The sequence below is a fragment of the Bradysia coprophila genome, chromosome X (genome assembly GCF_014529535.1).
Source record: "Bradysia coprophila strain Holo2 chromosome X, BU_Bcop_v1, whole genome shotgun sequence".
Lineage (NCBI taxonomy): Eukaryota > Metazoa > Arthropoda > Insecta > Diptera > Sciaridae > Bradysia > Bradysia coprophila.
The window spans coordinates 7059041-7085149 of record NC_050737.1 but is presented as its reverse complement, the minus strand read 5'-3'; the positions used below and the strand labels follow the sequence as shown (position 1 = coordinate 7085149).

The 26109-nt window shown below is 31.9% G+C and overlaps 1 long non-coding RNA gene across 1 annotated transcript in view; it reads right to left on the bottom strand.

Annotated features, from left to right (window-relative positions):
- Positions 1–4425: 4425 nt before the first annotated feature.
- Positions 4426–26109, bottom strand: part of LOC119085743 — a 63249-nt gene continuing 41565 nt past the window's right edge. Inside the window, exon 4 of the long non-coding RNA XR_005089342.1 lies at positions 4426–4584. This is a non-coding gene — a long non-coding RNA (uncharacterized LOC119085743). The remainder of the gene's footprint in view (positions 4585–26109) is intronic.

The following is a 26109-nucleotide window of genomic DNA, read 5'->3' as shown; positions in this document are numbered from 1 at the left end:
ACATTGCGGCAACTTATCTTAAAAAGCTTTTATGGCGGCGAAAAGCTTAAATTTGACATTGAAAATACGGCAAGAATAATTGCGAATTTAGGGTAAAATTAACTCATTTCCACTAAAATAGTAATGGTAGCCATCTTCAGTCATAGCCACGTCTCAATTCCTACGTACCGACGTGGTATTAAGGGCTAAGAAACACCGGTCAAGAGATGGATGGAAAGATAAAATCATTCCTGTTCTGTTCAAGAGTGTGGTTTTGCTGTATGCTACACAAAATAATGAAATTTTAACTTCTCAATAAGCAAGGACGCTGTTGAAAACATTCGTTGGGTACTACTTCATGGTACTGAAATAAAACTTCTGCCTTGTGGCAGAAATTGGCTCCAACTGAAGTCTCATTATAGAAAACAGCAATTTGAAGAACCGATGCAGAGTATCTGTTATTATCATTTGTTATCGACAGCGTTAACAAAAACAAACGAAAGGCTTCATCTAATGTGACCTTTTAGCCAAATTAATGTTAATAGAAATGAAGTAATAGATTTTATCCTCCTTATGACAATACTAAGTAATAGATTTACGCTGATGATGAGCTTGTCTTCTGTGAAAGCCTAACTATAAAAATGCTGCAAACTCTACATCAGTATCTTTAATAACTCAGCCTATCCAATCACTTTCGACTCTTACAATTTTTGGAACCTCTCAATCTGTTTTTGGCTTATTTGTTTTGCAACCAAAAAAATACTTTTGATCCAATTAAAACGAAAATAATTAAAACGATTTTCTGATTGATCATTTGTTTTGAAAAGATACAATTCAAAGTCACTACTGTAAATGTCCCACTCGTTCTACTTAAAGCCAAATTAACGAAATGAAAACAGAATTAGTCTTAAAATGCCAGTCATAACATAAAAACTTCAGTTTTTTTTCTTCTTCTCTGCTGTGTGTTTTGTTTATGATGTTGATTTTGCAATAAAAACAAAAGTTCTGGCTCCTATTAAATGCTAACATAATGATGAACTGCGGTGCACTATTTCTGGTGGTCGATATACAAACATTTTTTGTTGTTGTACATTTTTCGTGAATTTAGACATTGACTCGAAATCAGTGTGACCGGCTCGCAACATTTAAGAGAAATGTATTTAATTTCAGACTGGGGAACCATTATTCTACGTCATTACACTTTGAAAAGTTAATTGAATAAATTCATTCCGTTAGAAAGAGTTTAATGGAAAATTGTATTTTTGTTGTTTCGAAAATCAGGGAAAATCCGCAACCATTGAATCGTCGCATTAAACGCTACGTGAAAATATAACCGTTTGAATTGCACAAGAAGAAGAGGAGAAGCGAAAAAAAATTAATCCATTCCCACAGGACGTGTTTTTCGCTTTATATATTTTTTTTTGTTGAATGTCATAAATTAACTTTGAATGAATCGCTTATCCGAAAATCACAGAATGAGTAAAATTTATTGTTAAGTACCTATTATTTATAAAAGACGAGAATGAAGAGAAAAAAAAAACTAAACATGGCATAAAATTGAGAAAAGAAAAAAAATCAACACGAGTAATAAAAATTTTATGGCGCATAAAATCGCTTTTATGTGGTCGCTTAGAGTAAAACGGTAATACCTCTATTGCTTTTATATGTTTTTAAAATTAACGTATTTCTGAATAAATAAATTCTACTTTGCGTATGAAAGGGATACTAAGGAAACTTGAATTTATAAAGAGAATGTAGATGAGTAGCAGTTGTATTATAATTGTACATATGGGTTCCTAAGTAAGTCTGTGCGGTTACTCGCAAATGTTGGATGAAAATCTAATATTTCCGTTTTCCCAACGTCAGAATACAAATATAAAAAAAAGAAGACTCATGTGCAACATCATCTCCTCGTAGAGTGAGATAGGCAACACACAACAATGAAATTTTACGGTTCCACTCATGTTCCATCCATGGACACAAACAAACGAACCAAAAAAAAAACTTTAATATTGAAATACCAATCTGCACAGTGTGCATGTGTTGAGGCGACCGAAACACCAACACATTCGCAACGAAGCAAAAGCCACAATATTCTGGCTCACGCCTTTTTATATGTGTATAAATCATCACAATACAAAAACAAAATTTTACGTTTTGAATCCGAGTACAAGTGTTGGTAATGTAGATTTGTTTCCATTTTTTCTCCATTTGTATGGGTTTTCTGATGTTTAAAGCGTCACGGCGCTGTTTGTTAAATTGTAGACGTTTCAAAGCGTCGCTAAACGTTGATTCGAAAGCATCGTTCACTAAGTTGCTCCCAGCTTTTCATCCCTTAAATATAATTTCCTTTTTTGGGAAATAGTTCTAATTTTTTTTCTAACTTTTGGTCTTTGTTAACAAGTGTGACTCTAAGTTAAAATATTTTTATCTTTGGTTGGAAGTAAATTATTTTGAACTGAAACGAAAACGAACAATCGGCATTAATACTCACATATTGAAGCGACACCGAATTCTTCTCTACTTTTTTTCGTCGTATTTAAACACATATGCGGCAGATATATGTGTATGGATTTAACAGAAGGAAAGAACAAATATCAAAATGTTTGTTTATACGATGGGTAGGCTATATAATTTGCAAGAAAAATGTAACTATTTTATTTCAGTATTGGAGAAGTGTTGGAAGAGAATAAAACTATTTCATTTCGGTTAAAAAATTTGGTTTAAAATGTGACTGAAAAATTGTGAATCAAAATTTGTTATACCTTTTTTTGACGGTGAATCTTTTAAGCTTAAATTTATTTTAATTTTTCCGTTCGCTATCAAAGTGATGTAAGTTAATTTTTTTAAACCATAAAAACAGTGTTTGTTCGATTGAATTGAAAGAAAAAAATTAGAGAAGATACAAACTGTAGGATTTAGTGAGCGTTTCTGTGCAATAAAACTTGATCTTTTTCTGTTCGAAACATTTTTTTCCCCGGAATTTTATTAACAGAAAATTTCCATAATTTGCTACCAAACAAAATGGAAATTGAATGATTTTCCAAGAGTGTTACAAAACGTAAAGAATAACGAAAGAAGAAGCAAAAGAAGCAAAAAAAAAAATTGAAAATCGATTCAGACAACACTCTAATATTGTTAAAAATAATGTCTACCATATCATATATTGTATATTGTACATTGTACCATTGTAGTGCCATCCTAAACGGATAAATATGTATATGTAACACCTTACATTTAGTGCTCTTTTTTTATGTAACACATGGAAAGAAAAGTACAGACATTACAATATGAATATACACGTTGTGTATCGCACATATATACACGTTCAATATTATGTGTGCATACATATATACGTGCAGCGAATGTACACATGTACACATGGAAAGATCATCTTGTTTAATAGGGTTCTATAAAATTCAGCTTTATAAATATATATGTAAAAGAGTAAAAGATTGCTCCACGGTGGAAATTGTGTATAGAATATATGGTAGATGGCTCAATGGTAGACATTTCATGTGAAAAACTGTTTTGTATTCAAGTTTGACGACATTGTCTATTGTCTATTGCACATAATAATGGAAACGTATAGTAGCTCAAGATCGCAATGGGAAAATAAATTTTGTAATTGTATAGTCTCTGTCTGTGCTATTCCCATTCATTGTTGCCCATTTAAATAAGTATATGCAATGTATGATGTCGAAACAGTTTTGTTGTTGCTTGTTGTTCTTTTTTTTCTTCGTGTTAGGAGGAGATGGATGGGTATAGATAGAGACACATGACAAAAAAAAAATCCGAAGAGACACACAGCTTATAACATTTTGTTTAATATTTAATTTAGCATAATATAATATGGTATATGAGTTAACAAATGAACGCGAATCAAATTAGTTATGCAATTTATTAGATTAAATATTATTTATGGTTGTTTAACCCCGGGAACACGGAATATTAGACGAAGAAAAAAAAATTGTTTGTTGGTTGTTTATGGAAAAGATTAGTTAGACTGAATGAAAATGATAATAAAATTTAAATTGTTGAATAAAATGTCGTAACATACCTGAGATTTTACGAGCCACAATATCACAATATATCACAATTGAATATCAAAAAATACAAAGCACTGATTTACATTTTTTTCCGTTTTTGTTTTTCTATTTCAGGTTTTTCTCCGTTGTCGTCATCTCGGTAGCAGCTAATAAAAAACGCAGCAGTTGTTTGGCGGTTTCAGTTGCTGGCATGTGTTACTTCGAGTACGTATACTGAATGTATCCTGAGTGTATCCTATCCGGTATACCTTCTGTATACGTAACACGAGTTAACACTTTCATCGATGAGGAGTTTTTTCGTTTGTGTTGTCCAAAGAAAATACATTTTTTTAAAATAATTTCATCAAAATAATAAATTGTTAAGATTTGAATTGTAATATAAGATTTCTTGTTACATTTAGTTTGGAAATAAGAAAAATTTAATGAAAAATTATTCCAAATACAATTTTTGCTTTTTAACCAAAAAATTTTCTTTAAAATGTTGTACGGAAATGTCTCTTACCTAAGTCTTGATATTCCAATAATTATGACGGGTCTATGATCTCGATTTTATGTTCTGAAAATGAAAAGAAATTCAAACTTAAGTCAATATTAGACTAATGATTTTGCATTGTTTAGAGTTGAACTAGAAGTAGATCGAATAATTTTCCTATACATCCATCGTATCATTTACTTTCAAATTCAGGATGTACGACAATAGACAACTCATTTTTATCAGGAAAACCCATTCTCGAATCTTAGACTTTTAATATCTAGAATTAATTGTATTTGTTGTGTAAAGAACCTATCAAAACTGTTTAGAATATAACTAGTCAATGCTACATTGAACTCAAAAAAAATCTAATGTCCATTTATTGTCAGTGTCAGCTTCATTGAAAGCAACCATTTGCTAATGTCCTCAGTACCTTACTTAAGTAAGACTAAAATGGTTTGTAGGGATATTTTCTATAAAAGAAGTTTTATTACCACAAAACATGGTAGTTCGTCCATTCCACGTCGATTCAAAGACACATTTAAATCTCTCATGCCATAATTACGTATAAAAACTGTCGCTCGATTGTTTATTTTTCTCGAAAATATTTGATTGTATAACTGAAGTTAGTTAATCTATTTAGATTTGAGGTTTAGCTCAAACTTTCATTTGGTGTGTAGATCTGTTACTTCTGTTGTTTAAACTATACGATGCAAAATCTATTACTTCATCACTTTTGTCAGACATTTTGCTATTCATAGATAATAGCGACAACGCGTCGTTTATTTTTTTGTCACTGTTGACGATTATAGATGACTAAGGCTAATATCAGACGAGCTTGACTTTAATTTGAAAATTAGAAAACACTTAGGAAGGGGAGCATTGACTAATCCTTAAGAATTCTATGGATTCTCTTTGTTAACGTTAAAGTAAGACTCGTTTCGAAAAGAAAGTAGGAATCAGACCATCACTACGGAAATGCCCTCTCACCCAGTATTTTACTCGTATGTCTGGTCTAGTAGATAATCGAGGAGCACTCGAAAAATTTTGAAATTATTTAAGGTGGTCTTTTATTCATGTTGATTGGGTTTTGTCTGTAAATATAAATTGGGCAATGAGGTGAGTCAAAAGATTTCTAACGGAGCACAATGTTTCATCCTCATAAATGTTGAGCGTAAAGTTGTTGCATTGTACACAACCTTAGCACATGGATCACAATACGAAAAGCATTTCATCATAAGTCCAGAAGATGTTTAAATCGGAAAAAAAGGAGAAATAAAAACAAAGAGACTGCATCGACGATGCCGACTTCTTAGGTAGACAATTGAACGAAAAAAAAAAACTTTTTCATTGAAATAATTTGTATTATCAGTTACATCTTTGCGTCTTTTCAAGTTGTTCAGAAATTATGAAAGAATAACAAGGAATGAAATACAGAAATTACTCATATGATGTTGCAATTGCTAATGACTTTTAATGTAAGCAGGCCATAAACTACTCTCAATTAGTTTATCCCAAATCGAAAGGGAATAAAAAGACAAGACGTCATAAGATGATAATGGTAAGTTGTGGTCAGATCGACACTAAAGGGTAGTGGAAACAGTACATTATGTCCTTGTTTGAAACTTTTGATTTGTCCAAATGAAGTGTTTGAAGCTCTAGCCTAGCTCTAACTCTGGGTCCGAGGGATGCAACCATTCAAGGCAATATAAAAAGTTCCAAACAATTACGTAAGTGATTTTACTCACTAAGACCCCGGAAAATTAGTTTTATCGCTCATGTCAATGAAGTAATGACTCATTTCCCAGAGGCTTGGTGAGTAAAATGATTTTTGCTTTTGCTCACACAACAAATTGGAACCATTCCATATTTAAGCGTAAAAAGTCGCCGCTAAGATTAAAATAGTTATACCAGCGAATATAATTTATGAAACGTTTTTAATGGCCACTGATGAAGGTGGCTGGAAAATTTAAACAAATAGAGAGCTTTATGATGCTAGTCTTTCAGAACCTTGGTACTTCTATGCTTCTTATCTAATACTTTCACTTAGTCCTCATGCGTCCTAATTTTTTTAAGGAGTGCATTATCCAGGAATTTTTAAAACTGACTTATTTTCTGTTTTGTGGTTTACTGGCTTTTTGTGAATTTTTATTTGGAGAAATCAAAAACTCAAATAAAACACAGAAATAGAAAATTTGTCGGTTTTCAAATTTCCGTGAGTGCCCATCTATTAAAATTTATTAAAAGTTCTACCGATTACAAATCGTGATGGAGGACCTACGAAAAGGCTCCAATTTGACGCAATACTATTTTTATTTAATACTTTTGGTGGCATGCGCTCAGATTGTAACATATTCATTCAAAATGATTAACTGCTAGTACGTGCAAATAGTCGATATTTCGTAACCGATTCACTTTTAATGGAAATATTGCACGTACGGGCAATAACATTTTTTATTGCCATTCTATTCATTTTGCGGTTTTTTTTTAAATGAATCGTTGAGGTTTTACTGTGAAATCATTCAGCTAAATAACCGAATTTAAGAGAGACATGTCGTTGAAACTAACTATCGAAATCTAATAAAACGAAATTCAGAACACAGGAAGAAAACAGTGTCGAATAAGAATCTGGTTTATATGGTTCTTTTGGACTGCCATCTATCAGTCAAAATCTGTATCAGAAAAATAAATTCTTACAAGAAAATATTTTTTCTACAATCGGAAAAGGTAGTTTGTAATTCTGTTAACGTAGTATTCTTATCAGCAGGTAGAAAATATTCCTTATAAATATCACAATAACAGTGTAACAATTAAAGTAAATCAAAAAGGGCGACTGCTTTTTCATAAATTTTTATAAAATATTAGAAGAAATTATTTTGAACTAGAATTTTGAATCGGTTTGAATAATTTTTTGTGAATCTGTTTTGGGTAGGTAGTGCTTTTCTATCAATTTTGGAATGATTATTGACATGAAAGTGTTCAACAACATTCGTTCTGAATATGCCCAGCTGTCTGTGGTGCCACTAGAAGAAATTGGATAAAATTTTCTGATGTCCAGTGACTTTTACCTTAGTTCTGAAAGTAGCAGCAAAAATAACTGCGAATATTCAGGGCATAGTTTTATGAGCACGTATACAGAAATGGTTCTTGAACGCTGTGGACTAAATCGTTTCATAAGTTAAAGTTATTCATATGAATAAACGACTAATTCAAACTGAGGCAAATTGGATTTGGGCCGAGGCTTAGGCCTGTTATATTTGGTAAAACAAATAAGCATTAATAAAAAATAATCAACCTCCCAAAGCTATAACAATTGTTCGATCAATTTTTTACATTTGGGGATTTCTACAGTCGCTCACTCTTAAAACCCATCCATACTACAAAGTTTTTGCAGTGTCCAGTATACTTAAAATGTCAGATGTCACAGGTAGAATAGCTCGGTAATCAACATTTTAAAGTATATTTGCTCACTTTTTTTCTCCCATAAACTTGAGAAGACGAATATGCCATGTCAGAGCGACTGATGAAAAGTTTATCAACTCCCTTTGGTTGACTTAGAGACGATGACTAGTCATCTGTAATCGACAAGATGAAAAAATAAGTGATTAGCTCCACCCCAGTGTTCTACTACATTACAAAAATTATAGTTAAACTAAATAAAAAATACAAAAAAAACAGCCATAACACTGCCATAGTTTGCTATGACAACGCTCATTGGCTGGATTCCAGTCATAAACTAACCGATTACACTATAAGATTGGATATCAAACAAAAAGCTATAAAAGGACGTAGCAAATTCAATCTCTACAAGACAAGGAGATACAATTTCCGAATTAAAAAGGTTGAACGATTTTTTAAACTCAAAATGTTGATAAAAATAGTTCAAGTTTGAGTTATCAAAGTTCGATCTTCAGGTTTACCAATTATTTGTTTCTAATTTAAAATTGCTGATTCCAGAAACCAATTTCTCTTGCAAATGTTTTCCGGCAAAATTCAGAGTTGTACTTTGAAAATTGGCATAAAACTGATCCCCAATTTTTGTATTTTTACCTACTGAGTGCCGAAAAATAAAAAGTGTTCTCTCAAAGTTGGAAAATATCTCTCAATGTCTCCTAACACATTCTAAAGGATACAAGCTATTGACCAAAATATAGAGAATAATAAATAAATTGAAAAATTCATCTTTTGTAATTTATAGGATAGTGTGTCCGTACAAAATTTCTGCTATTTCGTGTAACAGTTATTTATACAACCGAGTGATAAATGCTTTTTTAGGTACTAGATGTGAATATTGTCACTCGAGGCCGAGTGTGACAATACACATCGTCTGCCTGAAAAAGCATTTATCATCGAGCTGCATACAACGTTTTTTGCAATAAAGGCAACGGAAAGTCCTACTTTTCGTCATTCGTTGCGAAAAGAAAGTTTATGAAATTGAGTGACAGTAGAATCCAATTGTGATTGGTGCTTAAGTTTAAGAAAGTCATACTCAGAGGCGCCGACTACTGTATTGCCGCAAGGCTCGAGCAACACTATGACCAAATTCGTCGAGGCTGAGCAATGACTCGACAACACAATAAAATCATTGTTACATCAAAAACGGTTTAAACGGAAGAAGAAAACGAGTCGAAGCAAATCAAAAATTCTCGCTGCGCGATTCCAAAAATTAAATCAGCGCCTCAACTGAGTAACAAACTGAGATTTGTGCGATAGGTCTTAACTTTGTATGTTCTGTTCTAGCTTCTAATCCAAAGATTTAGGGAGATTTGTGCTATGTGACCCATGGCTAGTGCTACTTAATGAACCGTGAATTGACTCAGTATCCAATAATAAGGAAAAACGAATCATATATTATCACTCTTACTAGTCACCTGTTATCGACACTCACGACAAATTAAGCAGTAAGGTCTTGCTAGTGGTCTTTTATATGAAAACGAATGTAAATTAAAACAAACGAAGTAAAGAGTCGGATGTCACTTTAAACAAAATAAGTAGGAGATTTTGTCGTTACAAAGTAAAATGCCTCTGAGATGAATTTTTTAATGTAAATTTTAGGCTAACAACTCCTTAGCCGGTTTCTACAACCATTTCTACACAAGTATTGGCATATAAAACGACATCTGATATAAATAAATCGTGTAAGAAGTCATTCCACAGACGATATGAACTGTAGATTAAACGATAAAATGAACGAAAAGAATCCATTATTGCGAAAATAATCATTTAAGATGAAAACATTGTTTCGCTCCAACATCCAACCCATCAACCAATGCAGCGATTAACTATAAATTTAACAAATAAAACAAAAATCGAAAATAAAAAAATTGGGAATTACAAGATGGTTTCGCAAAATTGTGCCGATAAATTCCATTTTATCCTTTGCCGAAAATTCGTTTTGCCATTAGAAATAAAAAAAGGATAATCATAGTAGACTAAAACGACCGCATTTTAAGACAAATCCAATTAAATATATTGGTTTTTTCGCTATAGAATTCAGTGTCTTCGGTTCAATGTGAGCAATCCAGTAAGAAAGATTGTAATACCTTTCATTTTGCGTTCATTTTTTTTTCCTTCACCATGTCCTAATCATATTGAAAACTGGTATACTGGCACAAGTATGGCTGATTGCGTTGCCATGACAACAGACATATAATCATGTAACCACACCACTCTCTCTTATCCCCCCATACCATTTCCTTTTATTATACTTTCTATATACATACTTCTGTTACATACTTTCGAAGTTACATTACCATAATGAAGGTATTTGGTATAGAGAAGACAGTCGAAATGATAGAAAATTAGATGGCGGAAGTTACAGAATTCCTCAATGTTTACCACTGTTAACTAGTGTAAAGGAAAATTACGTTTTTTTCTTCTCACAATTACAACTTTATTAGGAAGGAGTCAGTTTAAGAGACAGGTTTTATTAGTAAGCACATACGAGGTTAGTGGCAAGGTGAAATTACTTGTGAATGTGTAACATTTATTGTGTCTGCTCATATTTATTACAATTGCTATTCTTATCTGCAGTGCGTTCTCGTCTTGACAGTAATTGCTTAATAAGCTGATCTTTTGAGTCCCGGCGTGACGCAGTACATTTTTCTTTCATTAATTGTACAATTTTCACTCGTCTCATGATTAAATGAAAGATGATTATTGCCGTCAACCCCAAAAATGGTATCGCCCTTAATTGTGTTACATATATCGTTTGAGTTATATGCAACAATTTCCGTTTTATTGCTGGAAATCTTCGAAGGACTTTTCATAGCTGGAAATCGTCGTAGGAATTTAACGTCCAACGAAACGGATCAGTGAAGAAATGGGTTCAAGGCAATTATAAAGAAAGCCGATTCATTACATTAGTTGAACAAAATTAATTAATTTTTCGTTGAAACGACTAGAGTTGATATAAGACAAAGACTTTTTAAATTTATTGGTGTCAAGTCAAGCTAAATATTGTTTATTAACTTTTGGGCTCCCCAGAATGTATATTGTGATGGGCTGATCTATCTCATTAATAGAATTAGTCGATAAAGAACAACCAATGTCATATGTTATCGACATAGATAAAAAAGCCATGAGCTGACGCTAATCTGAATTTCTGTAGTAAAATTGATGTTAAAAGCTAATGAGTGATGTGAAAGATTTTGTATCGATCTATTAGGAGCACATGAAAGGATCTAACATACTCGACATTACTTCCTGTTTCACAAAAGTTTTTGTTGAAACAATCTAATATGGACAATTTATTGTTCACAATGTTTTATGGTTAACAAACAAACGCAAACGTTTAAATCTGTTAATCCTTTTGTTTTAAGTATCGTTATATGTTTGATCGAAAGTCTTTTACATCTTCAGTTGTAATTTTATTTTTGGTACGATAGCCAGATCTCCTGTGTTGTTCTTGTTGTTAGCGAGCTGGCTTTTTCTATGAGACTTATAATTTGAAGGTAAATTTTAATTATTTTAGCTTGACTTGACTATGTATAGTGAAAAAATGCTATAGATTTTATCAAATCCATCCACACTCACCCGGTTAAATGCTGGTTAATCACTGAATCGTCATAATGTTAATCATGTTAATAAAGAGTGGTTTTGCCCCCGCACTCAACGCCGAACCGAATCGTTTTAAAATTAAGGCGAAAATCGAAAACTGAAGAAATACGTGTTATCAAGATAGACCATCACTTTCCATAAATCATTTTTATCTGCTAGGTGCTGATAGGTAATGTCGACATTAAATATCTGTTTTTAGGGAGGTAAAGTGGGTTCTCACACACGCAGATAATAGTATATTACTTCCGAGGTTCCAAGTTGTGTATTTGATAAGTGGGGTGTTACAGCCCGACCCGAAGGGTATACCCAACTTGTCAAATAACAACTTGGAACCTCGTAAGTACAATGCTTTACGTGATTAGGCAATGTAAATGAAAATGAAACATGCCGTAACAGGTAAAATATAGTACCTAACTGTTTCCAAATTTTTATTTTCGTTAGTGGCCTTTGGCTCGGGTTCCACGTGTAATATTTTTCCCAAAATTTTTGTTTGCTCTAAGTCGATTATTCATCAGTTTTTTTTTTCGAATCAGCCCTGACTTTTATGTTCGTTAATATTGAAGCTATTTAAGTTACGGAACAGTTTATACTTTGCTATATTTTTAGACATTTTATCGATTTTCGTTTACCAACAATCGCAGTAACGTTAAAATTAATCGTAAGATCCTCGTCTTCTCAATAATATTGTAAAGAATTTTTACAACGCACTTCAAGCATGAGTGATCATAGTGGTCAGCTGCAGAAAGTACTCCATTTTACATGAAAATGTTTTTACAATGTTTTACGTTTGTATGATACACAGTCCAGTTTCAGTACTCTATTGAGAGTACCACTCATGCTTGAAGTGCGTTGATTGTTACAATTGATAACTATGATATATAAGAAATTTGACAATAAAATGGCTTAATTATCTGAACTAATAAGGACTCAACATCCAAAAGGAAACCGTCACCAACAAGACAAATAAGTAATATTAATGATTGCACCAAATATTGGATGACATGGTTATCTACGACTTTCTGAAGAAACGGCAAGTTCCTCAAGAAATGACCATGAAGTCACTATTTCTTCACTTTTCAATATTTTGTAAAATATTCTGTAATTAATTTCTGTAAAATCACATTTCCTTTCATAAAATGTTACGAATCTATGTGGCAAATGATAAGGAAAATATGTATCCACATCGATAAATTTACCTAAGCTTTTTATTTATCTAAAAAGAGCTTATGTTTCTGTTTTGTCAATTACGGCTGCTTTGTAATAATTCTCACTGTGAGTTCCTGGAGCCCTGACGAAGTAGCGTCGACCACTGGTTATTTCTTCAGGAGCTCGCCGTTGTTTAGAAAAGTTTTTTAAGAGCACTTACTGCCCCCGAACTAACTTTGAAAAATTTGAGATAATGACGACGATATCAAATTACTGTGTAAAATACATATTCTGCGCACTTTTCGCATCTAAATTGTGTCAAACCAACGGAAATTTTAGGAGCATCTATGACCAATTCTCTTGCATTTTAATTGGAGCCGGAAAAACGTGATTTCAATGTTTTCTTTCAATAATTTGTATTCATGTCATGTTTTAAACTTTTGCATCAATTACAAAACGGTCGAAAAGGGTCATAATCCTCAGCCAAAGTAAAACGCAAAGCGAAAACTACTTCACGTTTACTCCCTCACAATAGATCCTCTTAAACGATTTTCACTTTTATCAAGATAAGAAAAATCAAATTTCGAGCTACAGCACATCTGTACCAAGCGCTCATCAGGTGTACAGAACGTCAGCATATGTGAAAAATTTTCCGTTTCTCGACTCCAAAATGGAATATGTGAATCAACCTAAAGGTATATCCCTAATATTTGCCAATGGAAAAAATTACAGGATTAAATGAAAAAGGGTCGAAATATTTTTTTAGGGATCTTCCTCTCTCCCAAAACGAAGGAAAAAAAAAAGTTTCTTCTTTTCATGTAGCATGGAATGAATACAAATTTCGTAAATACATAATAAATGAGTTTGTTGTACATAACGACATAACTACATAAATATTTACATGATCCAAACAATGTTTTACGAATACATAAGGACATAAAAACAACATCTAAAACATATAGAAATTTCGCAATATGTGGGCTCACTCTGCTCAGACAAAATCGATGACAAAAATATTATCCTTTCGGTTTTTCATCATGTAAAAATATAGAGAATTATATGTTTTTCGGTATATTTCTTCGGTTATTTTTTTTTTCTTTTCTCACTCATATAGACCATGTTACAACGTCATAACGAATTTTGATCCACATCATATAGTAATACGAATTGGTATTGAAAATGTGAAAATATTTTTCTTTTAGTAAAGTTACGTTATCTCTCGTAAAAAGTACTTAAAAAATGTTTTTAAATTATGTGCTTCTTAAACAGAATATCGGGAAAAAAGAGAGCTTTATATACAACTATATCTGTAAAACGAAGCATATTTCTATGCTAACAGTATTGCCTGGTATGTTAAAAATGTTGAAATAAATATAAGTTTTTTTTTCCTCTCTATATAATCAAACAGGCTACACACAGCTAGGCTATACGCACATATATAAAATGTATTGATGCCACACATAAAAATGGTGTGCTGAGTGGAATGCCAATTATAATAAATCATGTAATAAGATATTTTGTACGCATTAACCAGAAATCAATTAAAATATAATAAATTACTGCATCCGAACCCATCAGATAACCGACTCTTCAAGGTTATAATTTTGTAATCATAAAATGGACTTTCAATAGAAACAAAAATCAGAATCGTATTTGACATAAACGTTCTCTGTTTTTATGGTTGGATTGAAGTCCAAGGTGATAATTTAGGAATATAATAAATAATTCAAAAGAACTGAAATGGTTTTTATTCTCAGCATTTTAGCATATCTGTGAATTGAATAATGCCAAATGTTTCGAACCAATAACCGAGCATTTGTGAATGGGAATTTCTTTAGTTCTTTGAATTTCGTTTTACTTCAAATAAATACAATCCAGGCAGTTTAACATCGACACATCAGTCTCGAAATGGATTTTATAACTCCTAAATCAATTTAATTGGTTAAAATGAGCGATTTATTATAGAAAATATCGTGAACAAGCAAAATATTTTACATAAAAGAGCAGAAATGACAATCATCACGCCATGAAGTTATTTTCTTCGTTATTTTCTCGTGAAGAAACCTTTAACCTAAGCTAAATGTGTCCGATAGTCAAGTGACGTAAAAGAATACTATGCCAACATTTTTATTTATAGACTTTCTTCTAGCGACATTCTGAAAAATTGTGATATTAGATATCCAAAATGTTAAGATAAAAAAAACCTGTGAAAGACATATCCCATATCTTCGGTACTTTATAGAGGCTTATTCTTTATCATTCATCTTTGTTACCCTGCTTCTAATACTAGATACTTTTGTTCCGTTTCAATTTATTTTCGAGTGATTTTCTGAGAATTGAGTTCCTGAAATACCATACATAATTCTTAAGAGGTTCCGAGCGTACACTGAAATTGTAGCCTACATTTCTGCGTTTCGAAATTTTTGATCGCTGATATCTTTTTACGAGAGCCCTTTTTGAAAAATGTACGACCACATTTTCGAGTAAAAATATGTCAGCTTTGAATAAAAAATAAAATTGTCTGTGAAAGTTCCATGTGTTTTGAGAAAACTGTACCGATGCCCCAAATTTGCATCAAAGGTACACTTTTCTCAAAGAACATGGAACTTTCACAGACAATTTTATTTTTTACTCAAAGCTGACATATTTTTACTCGAAAATGTGGTCGTACATTTTTCAAAAAGGGCTCTTCTAAAAAGATATCAGCGATCAAGAATTTCGAAACGCAGAAATGTAGGCTACAATTTCAGCGTACGCTCGGAAGCTCTTAATTCGAAAGTCAAGTATTGAAGATGAATATAGAATCGTTGACGAGACTTTCCGTTCAACGTTCGAATTATAAAATAGAATGGGTTTCTTGCGATCAAGGTTCTCTTTCATTTGTCACTTGCAGGACCGGCCCAGTTATCATCAGATTTAACCAACATAATACTTCAGCAATTAGATTTACAAATTGCGGTGGAAGAAAATTTACAAATAGATGACGATAAAATTGAAGCAGAATGACGATAATACGAAGATTAAAAACCAATTCCGCTTTGTGTACTTTTATTATCGTGAGCCAAATTGACTACATCGATCAACGACTAAAGAATTTCGATATTTCGTATCTTTCTTGAGTAAGAAACACAAAAGCGGCCAAATTGCTTAACTTTAAGTGCGAAATAGTTTCTCCAACTTCGCTAAGTTTGACCAATTTTATTTTCGTGAAGTTATGGTACATTTATTGAAATTTAGGTAAATCTTTCAGTAAGATTTAGATCCAAAAATCAACCTAAAGATTATTATTCGTCAACATTCGTCAGAGCTTCGTTAAGTGTACGTATATAAATTATTTGCGTAGACGTAGACCTGTCAAAATTTTCACAGTGATTTTTACTGTACGCACTCTCAATAGCGAATTTTTGACACTTTTAAGAAGGCTACCCATATCGCAGGCATGGAGAGACATGGGTAGAGGAGAGGGATGGATAGTGAACTTTGACAGTTGTCACTTTCAGGAGAACAATTTCTGTACGCGCCCAAAGTAAATTCTGGTAAAATGTCAATAACTTAAAACTGCCTAACGAACTTCTCAAAATTGGTGAAATTCTATAGTCTTGTTTCAACATGGCCGTGTAACTTTCATACAGACTTAAGGGCCGCCTAAAGTATAAAATAAGGGCTAGCTTAAAGTTATTTGGTCATATTGAAACACAGCATGTTTGGTATTGTTGGAAAGGTGAGACTCTAGGCTAACTCAGCAATACAAATTTAGCGCAAGAAAAAATTGATTTAGGTGCCAGACAAATAAACAATCGTCTATCTCAAAATTTTGCCGTACACTCGATTTTAATGTTATGTGATTATTGATCACGAGGTTGCCCTCTACTGATATCAATAAATAAATTTCATGTGCACGAAATATCAGGTATGGATATTTTCAAGCTCATCGTTAATAGACCTTTAACATATTTCACATATTGTCTTGGTCTAGGGCAATTTTTACAAGCCACTAGCACAGTGTACAGTAGCGTGCATCGAATTGAAATAAAAATAAAAATTCTACAACTCCCCTTCAAAAAATGTACAATGTTCAGTGTTGTAAATAACTGTAAATTTTGCTATCACGAAAACATTTTTTGGTTGGAATCAATCGACTTGGCAAGAAAGAGAATTCGATAGCTGTAATTTTTAGATGATCTATGCTCTTCTGCAAAATGTGTTTAAAAACGATCATTTACTTACGCTTTTTATGTGAAGGTTGTGTTTTAATGAAATTTAAAAACACTAAAAAGAGTACTTTAAGAGGTCGGAATACTTTGCCATCGACAAATAAACATTGCTGACAAAGATATATTTGACGTGTAGTTTGGTTACTATCAAAATTTTGTTAGGTCATATCTTGCTTTGTTTATAAATTAACGACGCAATTAACTTGAGTACTAAAATATATGCTCTGCATAGTTATAAAAGTCAATCGAGTTTCAAAACGATCAATAGAAAAAAAAGAAGTTTACATTCATCTGAATCGAAAATGTATACAAAAACTAAGAAAAGTTGTGTATGGGAAGGGCCAATTTATTTTTTTCCAATATGTTTACGATGATGGAGAAACACAACGAATTTAATTCGAAAAAATTTCTGAATAGGGAATACACCAAACAGCACACATAATTGAAACATGAAAATCAATACCCAATCAAATATAAAAAAAATTCATTTAAAACTGTCTGAGAAATGCCATACTTTAAAAAAGAAAAAAAAAACTGAAGCGAAGCCATTAAGTTCTATTTTGATTGAGCGTAATTATTATGGATATTATTCAATAGTGAGCTAATAGAAAAATTGCTGCTTGATATACCGTTACTAAACAAACAAATTCGAATTAAGAAGTTAACGATTGAATTATAAAAATATATTCGATTGTGCTGTTGTACATTTATACCGTCAACGAATGCTGAATTGCGTAGTTGATGAAATTTAGATTTTAAAGTAGCTTGCGGATGAGGAAAGTTTATCTATTCTATTGACCATTTCGTTACTAAATAAAATTCTCCAATCAATATAATTTATTGTATACAATAGGCAATTGATAGAATTGATTATGCCAAATTATTTGAAAAAATAGCCTGTAACTGCCTCCAGTCTTCGAGTTAACCGGTTTTTATTTTTAAGATTTTTAAAAAAATTGTTGTTGTGGAAAAAGATCTGATATCTTGAATCAGGATCAGTTGTTTTGGTTATTCATAATTATTGTCATTTTTCGGTTCGTTAGACAGCCTATCAAGTACGTCGGTTGAAACATTTTCATAGTAATTTTGGTAGAGCAGAGAATAGGGAAGGCATGCTGTAATTCCTCTCTTAGTCTTGCCACGGTGCTAAGTTAAATGTGTAGGCACAAACCATGAGTCAGAAATCTTGCGTAGCAGCATAGCAATGGTAGGAGAACATTGTAGATTTTACAATTTTGAGAGAACACTTTCTGAGTTTCGGCAAGAACTGTGGACCAATTTAACGTCAATTTGTAAAGGAGAACCTTTGCAAGATTTCTGCCTCATGCCACCAACAGTTTCATGTGATTGTCGATAGAATGTTCTACTTAAATAATCAGCAAATGAGTCACATGATCTATCACTGATTTCGAAACGATATCACGTCTCAACGGTAGTTCAGGTTGTCAATGATTTTTTTATTTAAATCAATCAATAAATGATCCATAAAATCACAAAAATAAATGTTTGTCATTGCAAACTGCTGCTTGAAACGTGTAGCGAAAGGGTAGGTAAATTTGCTACAGCGAGTTGAACGAACAAGCAAAGATATTTCTCATCTGTATGCATATATCACCTTTTAAACATCAACTAGGAAGCAGTGAAAGTTTCTACAAAAATTTCTCTTTTACGACTTAGTTTTGGATAAATTAACCCTTTACTTCAGGTGTGTTTTTTCTCTCTCTCCTTTGCTTCGCTTGAGCAATAAAATTTTATGTGCCACTATTTTATTAACCACCACTTTTGTTGAAAAGGTCTATAAAAATAAATAGGAACCATTTGATGCATAGTAATGGAGTTAAATTTGTGTTTCGTTTTTTTTTGCTGTTAAACATATCAATGACTTTCTAAAAACGAAACATACATTTATGTGTATGTGTAATGTTTACAGAAAAAAAGGATCATAAAAAAATTCGAATACTTTTCCGGGTTACAAACGTAAATGATGCAGTGGTTTGCATAATTTTCACTTTTTTTTGTTGTGAATTCGAATGATTGAGGGATATAAATAAATAATTTAGATGGTTCAGACAAATATGATGATAATCACACACAAAATACGTAAATTCTGTAAGTGAAAATTTGAATTTTAATATTAAAGGTTCACGTTTTCTACTCTCAGCTATTACGATGAAATATCAAGTATTAACCATACCGTGGGGAGTCACGTTTCGAGAAAAGTTAATTTTCAGACCGCCAAAAATAAGATTCCAAAAAAGCATTATGAGATCTAATAAGCTTACCGCAGACATCTGTTATCAACAGCGACAGCTTCAAAAATAGGCGTGAGACTTTGGGTACTGTGGTCTTAGCAAAATATCTACCTACACTAATGAAGTAACAGATTTTGTCTCAATCTGTGAAAAATATTTAGATGAAAAGATATAAGAGAATCGATATGCTGGTAAGTGGTGATCATAAGATTTTCAACACATGTATGCGAATGCCATGGTAAAATGACAAATTGGATTGAATCAAGAAATTTTATGTTGGAATTTATTTCCAATATTTCACAATCATTTTAATCTTTGTAAGTAGTTTAATGTAATAACCTGAAAAATGTTAATCTAAAAAATTATACTTTTTTGTTTTATGAGTCTTATTAGTGTTTAATACAAAATCTATCACTTCAGTTTTCCACCACGCATTTACCAATAGAATACAGCGCAGGGTGAACATCAGATATCGCTAATTTTAGGCGCAGACTATTCTATCTATTTCTGAAAGGTCACCTTATTCACGGGCTTCGAATTTAAAAAAATTTACAACTTCCAGCAGTAACCAAATTTTAAAATTATTTCAAGATTGTTGGGACATCGGAATTAATAGATGATGTCTCGTACACAATTTCGACAATTTAATACAGAAAAAAAGACAAACGAACGAAAAAAGAATCAAAGACTTTAATTGATTACTGGGGACTTAACTTACAAGAACGGTACAATTTTAGACTCAAACTTTTCCCAAGAAGTCCCTCACACTCACTTCTTTCGAAAGTTAATTACCTATGTACCTATTACATCTACATCATCGTTAGCCACATTCGCACATTTTCGATCTGAAACATAAAACTTTCTCACATATTTCTGGCCAAGACATTCTTTAAATAGATTTTTCACCATGAAGCCATGATGGTCTTTTTTGGTCAAATGGAGACAAATGTGCCATCATGGCTTTATGGTGAAAAATCGATTTAAAGAATGTCTTGGCCAGAAATATGTCTGTAAGTTTTATGATTCATTAGGGCAGTCACTATTTAAGAAATTATTCAAGAAAACGCTACAGCCGAACTTGAAAAATCGAATTAATGTACGCTTATCGTATCGCTTCTTTTAATAATCGAAAAAAATATGCCGTCGCCAACGAAGTCTCGTTATTTACTCATACATGAAACTATAGAATGGTTACATTATGTTTAGAAATTAGGACATGGGGTTGTTCGGGTGCATAACGAATTAGAAATAATTTTTTAAGTCTTCAGTATGCGTAATCTAAAAATCGATTTAAAAAGTGCGTTGTTGTTTTAGAAAGCAATTATTTTATCCAAAATGTCTACACTTGACGATGGTAAGCAGAAAACAAACAGCATAATGATTCTTTCTTGTTTGAAATATGAGGAATGTATACTGTGTATAACTGGAGCCATTATATTAGTTCGAAGACATGTTTACTCTATACCATCGATTTGTTCATACGAAAAATTATTCATTTTACTATGTCGTTGTTTACGAGACATAAATGATTTTTTTTGTTTTTATTTTGTTATGCAAAGTACCACAATTCACTTCATTTTTTACGACCGAATCGAAATATTTCAACGCGTAAGTGCCTTCAGTCAGACTTAGATCACGTAAATAAATTATTAATTTTAATGTCGCTTCGAAACATGATTTTCAACTTATATTTCGTCAAGAAGCCATTACATTCATAAGAACCAAACCATTAAAAAGAAACTCTTTCCTACAATTTCGTCAGACGAAAATCAATTGATCCTTTATAAATACAGCAACGTCATTTAAAATAAATCAATGCACAAATCGCATTTTACTTTCTTCATTCGTTCCAAACTAAAATGGTTTATCAAAAACTTCTGTTCGTTGGAAGAAATGGGAAGTTGAGGTAATATTGAAATGATAATAAGTTCACTTCAAAACTCACTTTGGTCAATTTATTTTGTCATATACTTTAGTCAAGCTCGTACTCTTTTATCAAGAATCATTAGACTGTATTACATTCGACTATACGATGTTCTATTACTTGTCTACGTCGAGAAACTTTAGTTCATCAAGAGGAATTTTTGTGTGTGTACCAATTTGTAGCGAAAAGGAATGTCAGCTAGATGGATGCGAAAGTTTTCAGATATTTGTAGCACTTCAAAATTGCAAATGCTTTGTGATTTGTAAAAATTGTTTTATTATTGAAATTTGGAGCAGTTTACAATACGAATTTGATGGCTAAATATTCATTTCAAATGGAAATATTTTCTTCCTTTACACAACATTTTGTCTGAATTCCTGAAATGTTCATTCAAGTGCGGAGGTTATCTTTTTAGCATTTTCTATTCATGGGTCGTGAGTCAGACAAAATATTGCAGTGTCGTAGCTTTTCATAGCAACTTATATCAGTCTTAACGAAATGATAAATGTAAGTATGATGGGAAGGGATGATATAAAATTAAAAATTGGGGTAACATTTTATAGCAATTAATGATCATCTTTTGATGTAATGTATGTATGGGAAAGACGGTTATTAAGAATCAAAATTTTAAGAATATTAAAACTTCAATTTCTAAAATATCACATCCGGCATGCGTGCTGTCATAATCATTACATCTGTTACTTCATTTAAATTTCATTTAAAATCTTTTATTTCATTGGGTTAAAATAGAGTTTACTATGGAAGAGAGCTATGGCTCATTGCGTATTTTTGTCTTGGCGTTATCGATAACAAATTACTCGCCGTTTCCAAATAGGTGTTTGACTCTATTTGACAGTGCTATCTATTACAGGAAGCAAGTAGTTCGGACACGAAATATGTAATTGTGTACAATAAGGAAACCTACCAAAATGGAAGGTACAAGATGGATGGAATTATTTTTTTTTCTTTTTAAGTATTGAACCATCGCCTTTTTTAAACTGATTTAAATAGAGAGAACTTTGCCAAAAAGAAAACCAAACCAAATCTCAAGTGAATAGTCCACTGAGCTGTTTGTAGTAGACCAAACTTTTTCTTGATATTTCACAATTTAACTACAACATTTTCGAAACAGCAATCACATAAACGTACACTACTGATCTGCTTCTTCTCTCGCTTCAATTACCAAACTGACGTTTATCGCAAAATCTTTTAATTCATTTGTTTAAACAACTTTGTTTATTGTTTATTTTTGACGTTGTAGTCGAGAACAAATTGATTCAGCAGAAAAGTCGTTCATTTAGAATTTTTTTAGCGACATAATCCGTTCAACGGATATAAATCATTTCCTACTCGGGCGCATCCGAATCCAATCAGGATTAAAACTTTATTTCATTTATCTGAAATGTCATGAACTTATGGGATCCCAATAAAACCACAATTTATTTGCATGATTCCAACATTATGGATATGATTGAAGGGACCATAAATATTCATAATAAAGTCAACTTGGCGTATAATTATTTGTATTATTTTATTATACTTGATAGGTTCTCCATTTTTATATTTATATAACGCAATGGTAAATGCGTTTCATTAATTTATACTCGATTTTTTTTTCTTCAGTTTTTGGTTTTCTTTCTTATTTTGGTGAGGGCATGTACAAAAATTATTGACGAAAAACAACAACAACAACCAACGAATTGTATACTTTTTATTGGGAAAGAAGGTATGATGCCATAGCAAATGCAACGTATTATTAAAAATAAATTTAAAAGCAAAAATATCGCGCGGTTTTCTTAAAGGTAAAATCTCAGTTTTAAAATAAATTTCACATAAATTGTTGACTTTATCGCCATGGAAGATTATGCAGATGAGAATCGTATAAAAAAAATCTTATTTTAACAGAGAACACAAATTAGGTATTTTTTTCATTTCTTTTTTAGGTATACATATTATATATAATGTACGTACTACTCGATACGGTACGATATATATATTTGTATTATATTTTATGTAAAACCTGATATTGAACTCCTCTCTCTCTTATCTTATTATATTGTTTGCTTATATATGCGCATGCTTGATTATAAATTATCCTCTTATATACGTATACGTCGTGCCACATGCCACATAGAATATATATGTGGGGATACATATATCTATGTATATAATCAAATAAAGCTTTTTCAATGGGTAGGTGTGCTGTATGCTATTTATATATAGAATATTTGGCTAGGTATTTGATATTTCAAAACCATTTTAAGTACATAACTTGTTTGTATTCGATCTTTTCGAAAGCATTAGGGATATACTTTGTGAAATATGCTGTAACTCAGGATATAACTTCACTTCTATATGTACATAATATAATGATACTTTCACATTGCTATTTATATTTGTCTATATTGCTGAATTGAGGAAAAATGTGTTGTGTGTTGTGTATTTACTACGACCTACGTAACGAAGCAAAATATGTATCGTATACATACATATATAAATAATAAAATATCCTTACGCAATTTTATAAATTATGCGAAAAGGTAGTCATTTTAACGAAAAATGTTTGATCAGAAATTCTGAAATTGCATGTTCTGTAATATAATTATATATCTGTTCTTTCAGGGGTGGATGATATAGACAGATAAATTACGGCAGCAAAAAAGGAAGGAAAAAAAAGAACGAACGAACGAAGAATATTATACGAAATTGTATCGTTATTTAATGAGATGATATCTCTCGCATACAATAAGAGAGTTCTGCTAAGGTATTTTGGGTCTTTTTTAATAAATAAATACGTTTCCTTGATGGAATATTTTAAATAAAATAATTAAATGTATTCCGACCATGGACTGGAATTGAATTTTATATGCGTCAGCATAGCATCTCGTTTCGAAATTTGGCATATAGATAAAGATTTTTTTTGGGTAATTTCAATGGTACGATAGATTGTGAATGATGTACAATAAGAATCGTGAGTTAAATTTTTGGTGAAAGTTTCCATAGATTCGTTTATTACAGCAGGGAAGGTTGTATTGAATTTTGAATTCTCATGGGTTTTGGTGTAGGTTCACAAATATTTTTTTTTGTGAAGTAAATAGAAACTAAACAAATTGAATAGGGTGGATCTGGCATAGTTCTATAAAAGGTGAATTCGAATAGTTCGTAGACAAGAAAGGGACATATTGCAATATTCTTTTATTTAATTTTGAATTCATTTTGATTCCAAAGGGCATGCTTGGTATGATTGGTGTGTTAGCAAACAGAAGTCTGAGTCACTTTTTATTTCAATGTTTACACAACAAACTAAATATTTTTTCAAGGAGAAGTGAAAATAATACGCAGACAACGAGATTGTTAGATGATATAGACAAGAGATATGTTTTGGTCACATTTTTCTGTTGTATTATTGTCAACAGTTGCATATAATAAAATATACAGATCTTGAGTTGTGTCTGCTATAGCACAATGAGGTCGATATTTATGTTTATACACAAACTGTCCCGGATTTTTTGTGCTATTAAATTACAAACATTACGACCATGGTTCATGCGATGCTCTAACTTTTTATAATCTACGTCATGTTTAAATTTGAAGATATTTTCAGATGGAAAATATCGAGAAACGTTTTAACTCTAGGAAGGAATCTCACACAAAATATAAGAAAAATAATTCATGGTACTGGTCACATTTGCGAGATATTTTTTTTCTGTAAAGAAAATTGAAAATCTATAACGCAAACCAAATTTCGCAAACCACAAATAAAATGTCCACTCATTACGCCTTCTTAGTCCAAATCATTCCTTATGCTCTTAAGTCATTTTATGTAATAATACGGATGTGGGATAAATTGGATTGAGGAGGCGTGAAAATTTTTCTTTATAGTCACTTCTTAAGAACCAGAAAACATCTTCGGGCTACGTTCTTGCGCTCGAGCTATATTACTAGAACAAAGTGGCTTCACAATATAATGTAAACTACAAGATATGGAGAGAGAAAGTTGGCGAAAGTGAAGGTTTAGGGGTTTCAATTGTCATTCGATCACATGGGAATTTGAGAATTGTTATTTATAGTCGATCATGTAAATCATTACTATTCAGTAAACACATTTTTCATGATATGTAAGCGGAGCCGTACAGAATAAAATTGAGGTGATACGTCAATAATACTCTGAATCCAGTACGATCCAGTACGATCAAATGAAATATTCTCCTGTCGATAGAACAATCTCAATATTGATAAAAATAATAAAACTTTGGTTAATTAGAAAGGTGATGGACAGATCTTTCAAAACTATTTGTGTTTTTTGAAGAACTACTTTTTCAGCAACAATAACAATAATCATGGGACATGCTCACGCATAGTATAAGTATATTCAACCACCATTGCTGACTGTGCCATCTGTGGTCGACTACTGGAAATACTCAGTCAGTTTGTAAAAAATCTAATATGTTTACTTACTAACTTAATTCAAATAAGAATTGCAGTTTCCATGTATTGTTTAAAAAATAGTTTGATTAATTGTCAACGAAAACAACAAAAAGAAATATTTTTTTTGGTTAGTTTCCAGAGTCTCTTCTGTTATCGACAGCGACGAAAAAATATGGGATGCGAGGACTTTAACGAAAAAAAAAGAATACGAAAACAGTCGATGTAAATGATTTTGTATCAATCTGTTAAAAATGTTTAGATGAAGAGAAGGAATAGATTTGATAATTATACTGATGCTTGCCGTTTGTGAAAGGTTCATACCATTTTTTTTAGAATATCAATAATGCGAAATGTAAACCTAGTAAGAAATGATTGCATATCTCGATGCGCATACCAACCGGTTGTCTTCTACAATAAAGGTAAAATGTCCCTAAGAATGCACTTTGCTTCGTAGAAATTGCTATCTTAAAAACCCGAACGAAGAATTCTAAAAACCCATAAATTGAATTGATTTTCCAGTAAAAATTATTCTGGTTAAAGAAGCTTTTCTTATACACTATAATACCTTATCCTGACGCAGACGCTG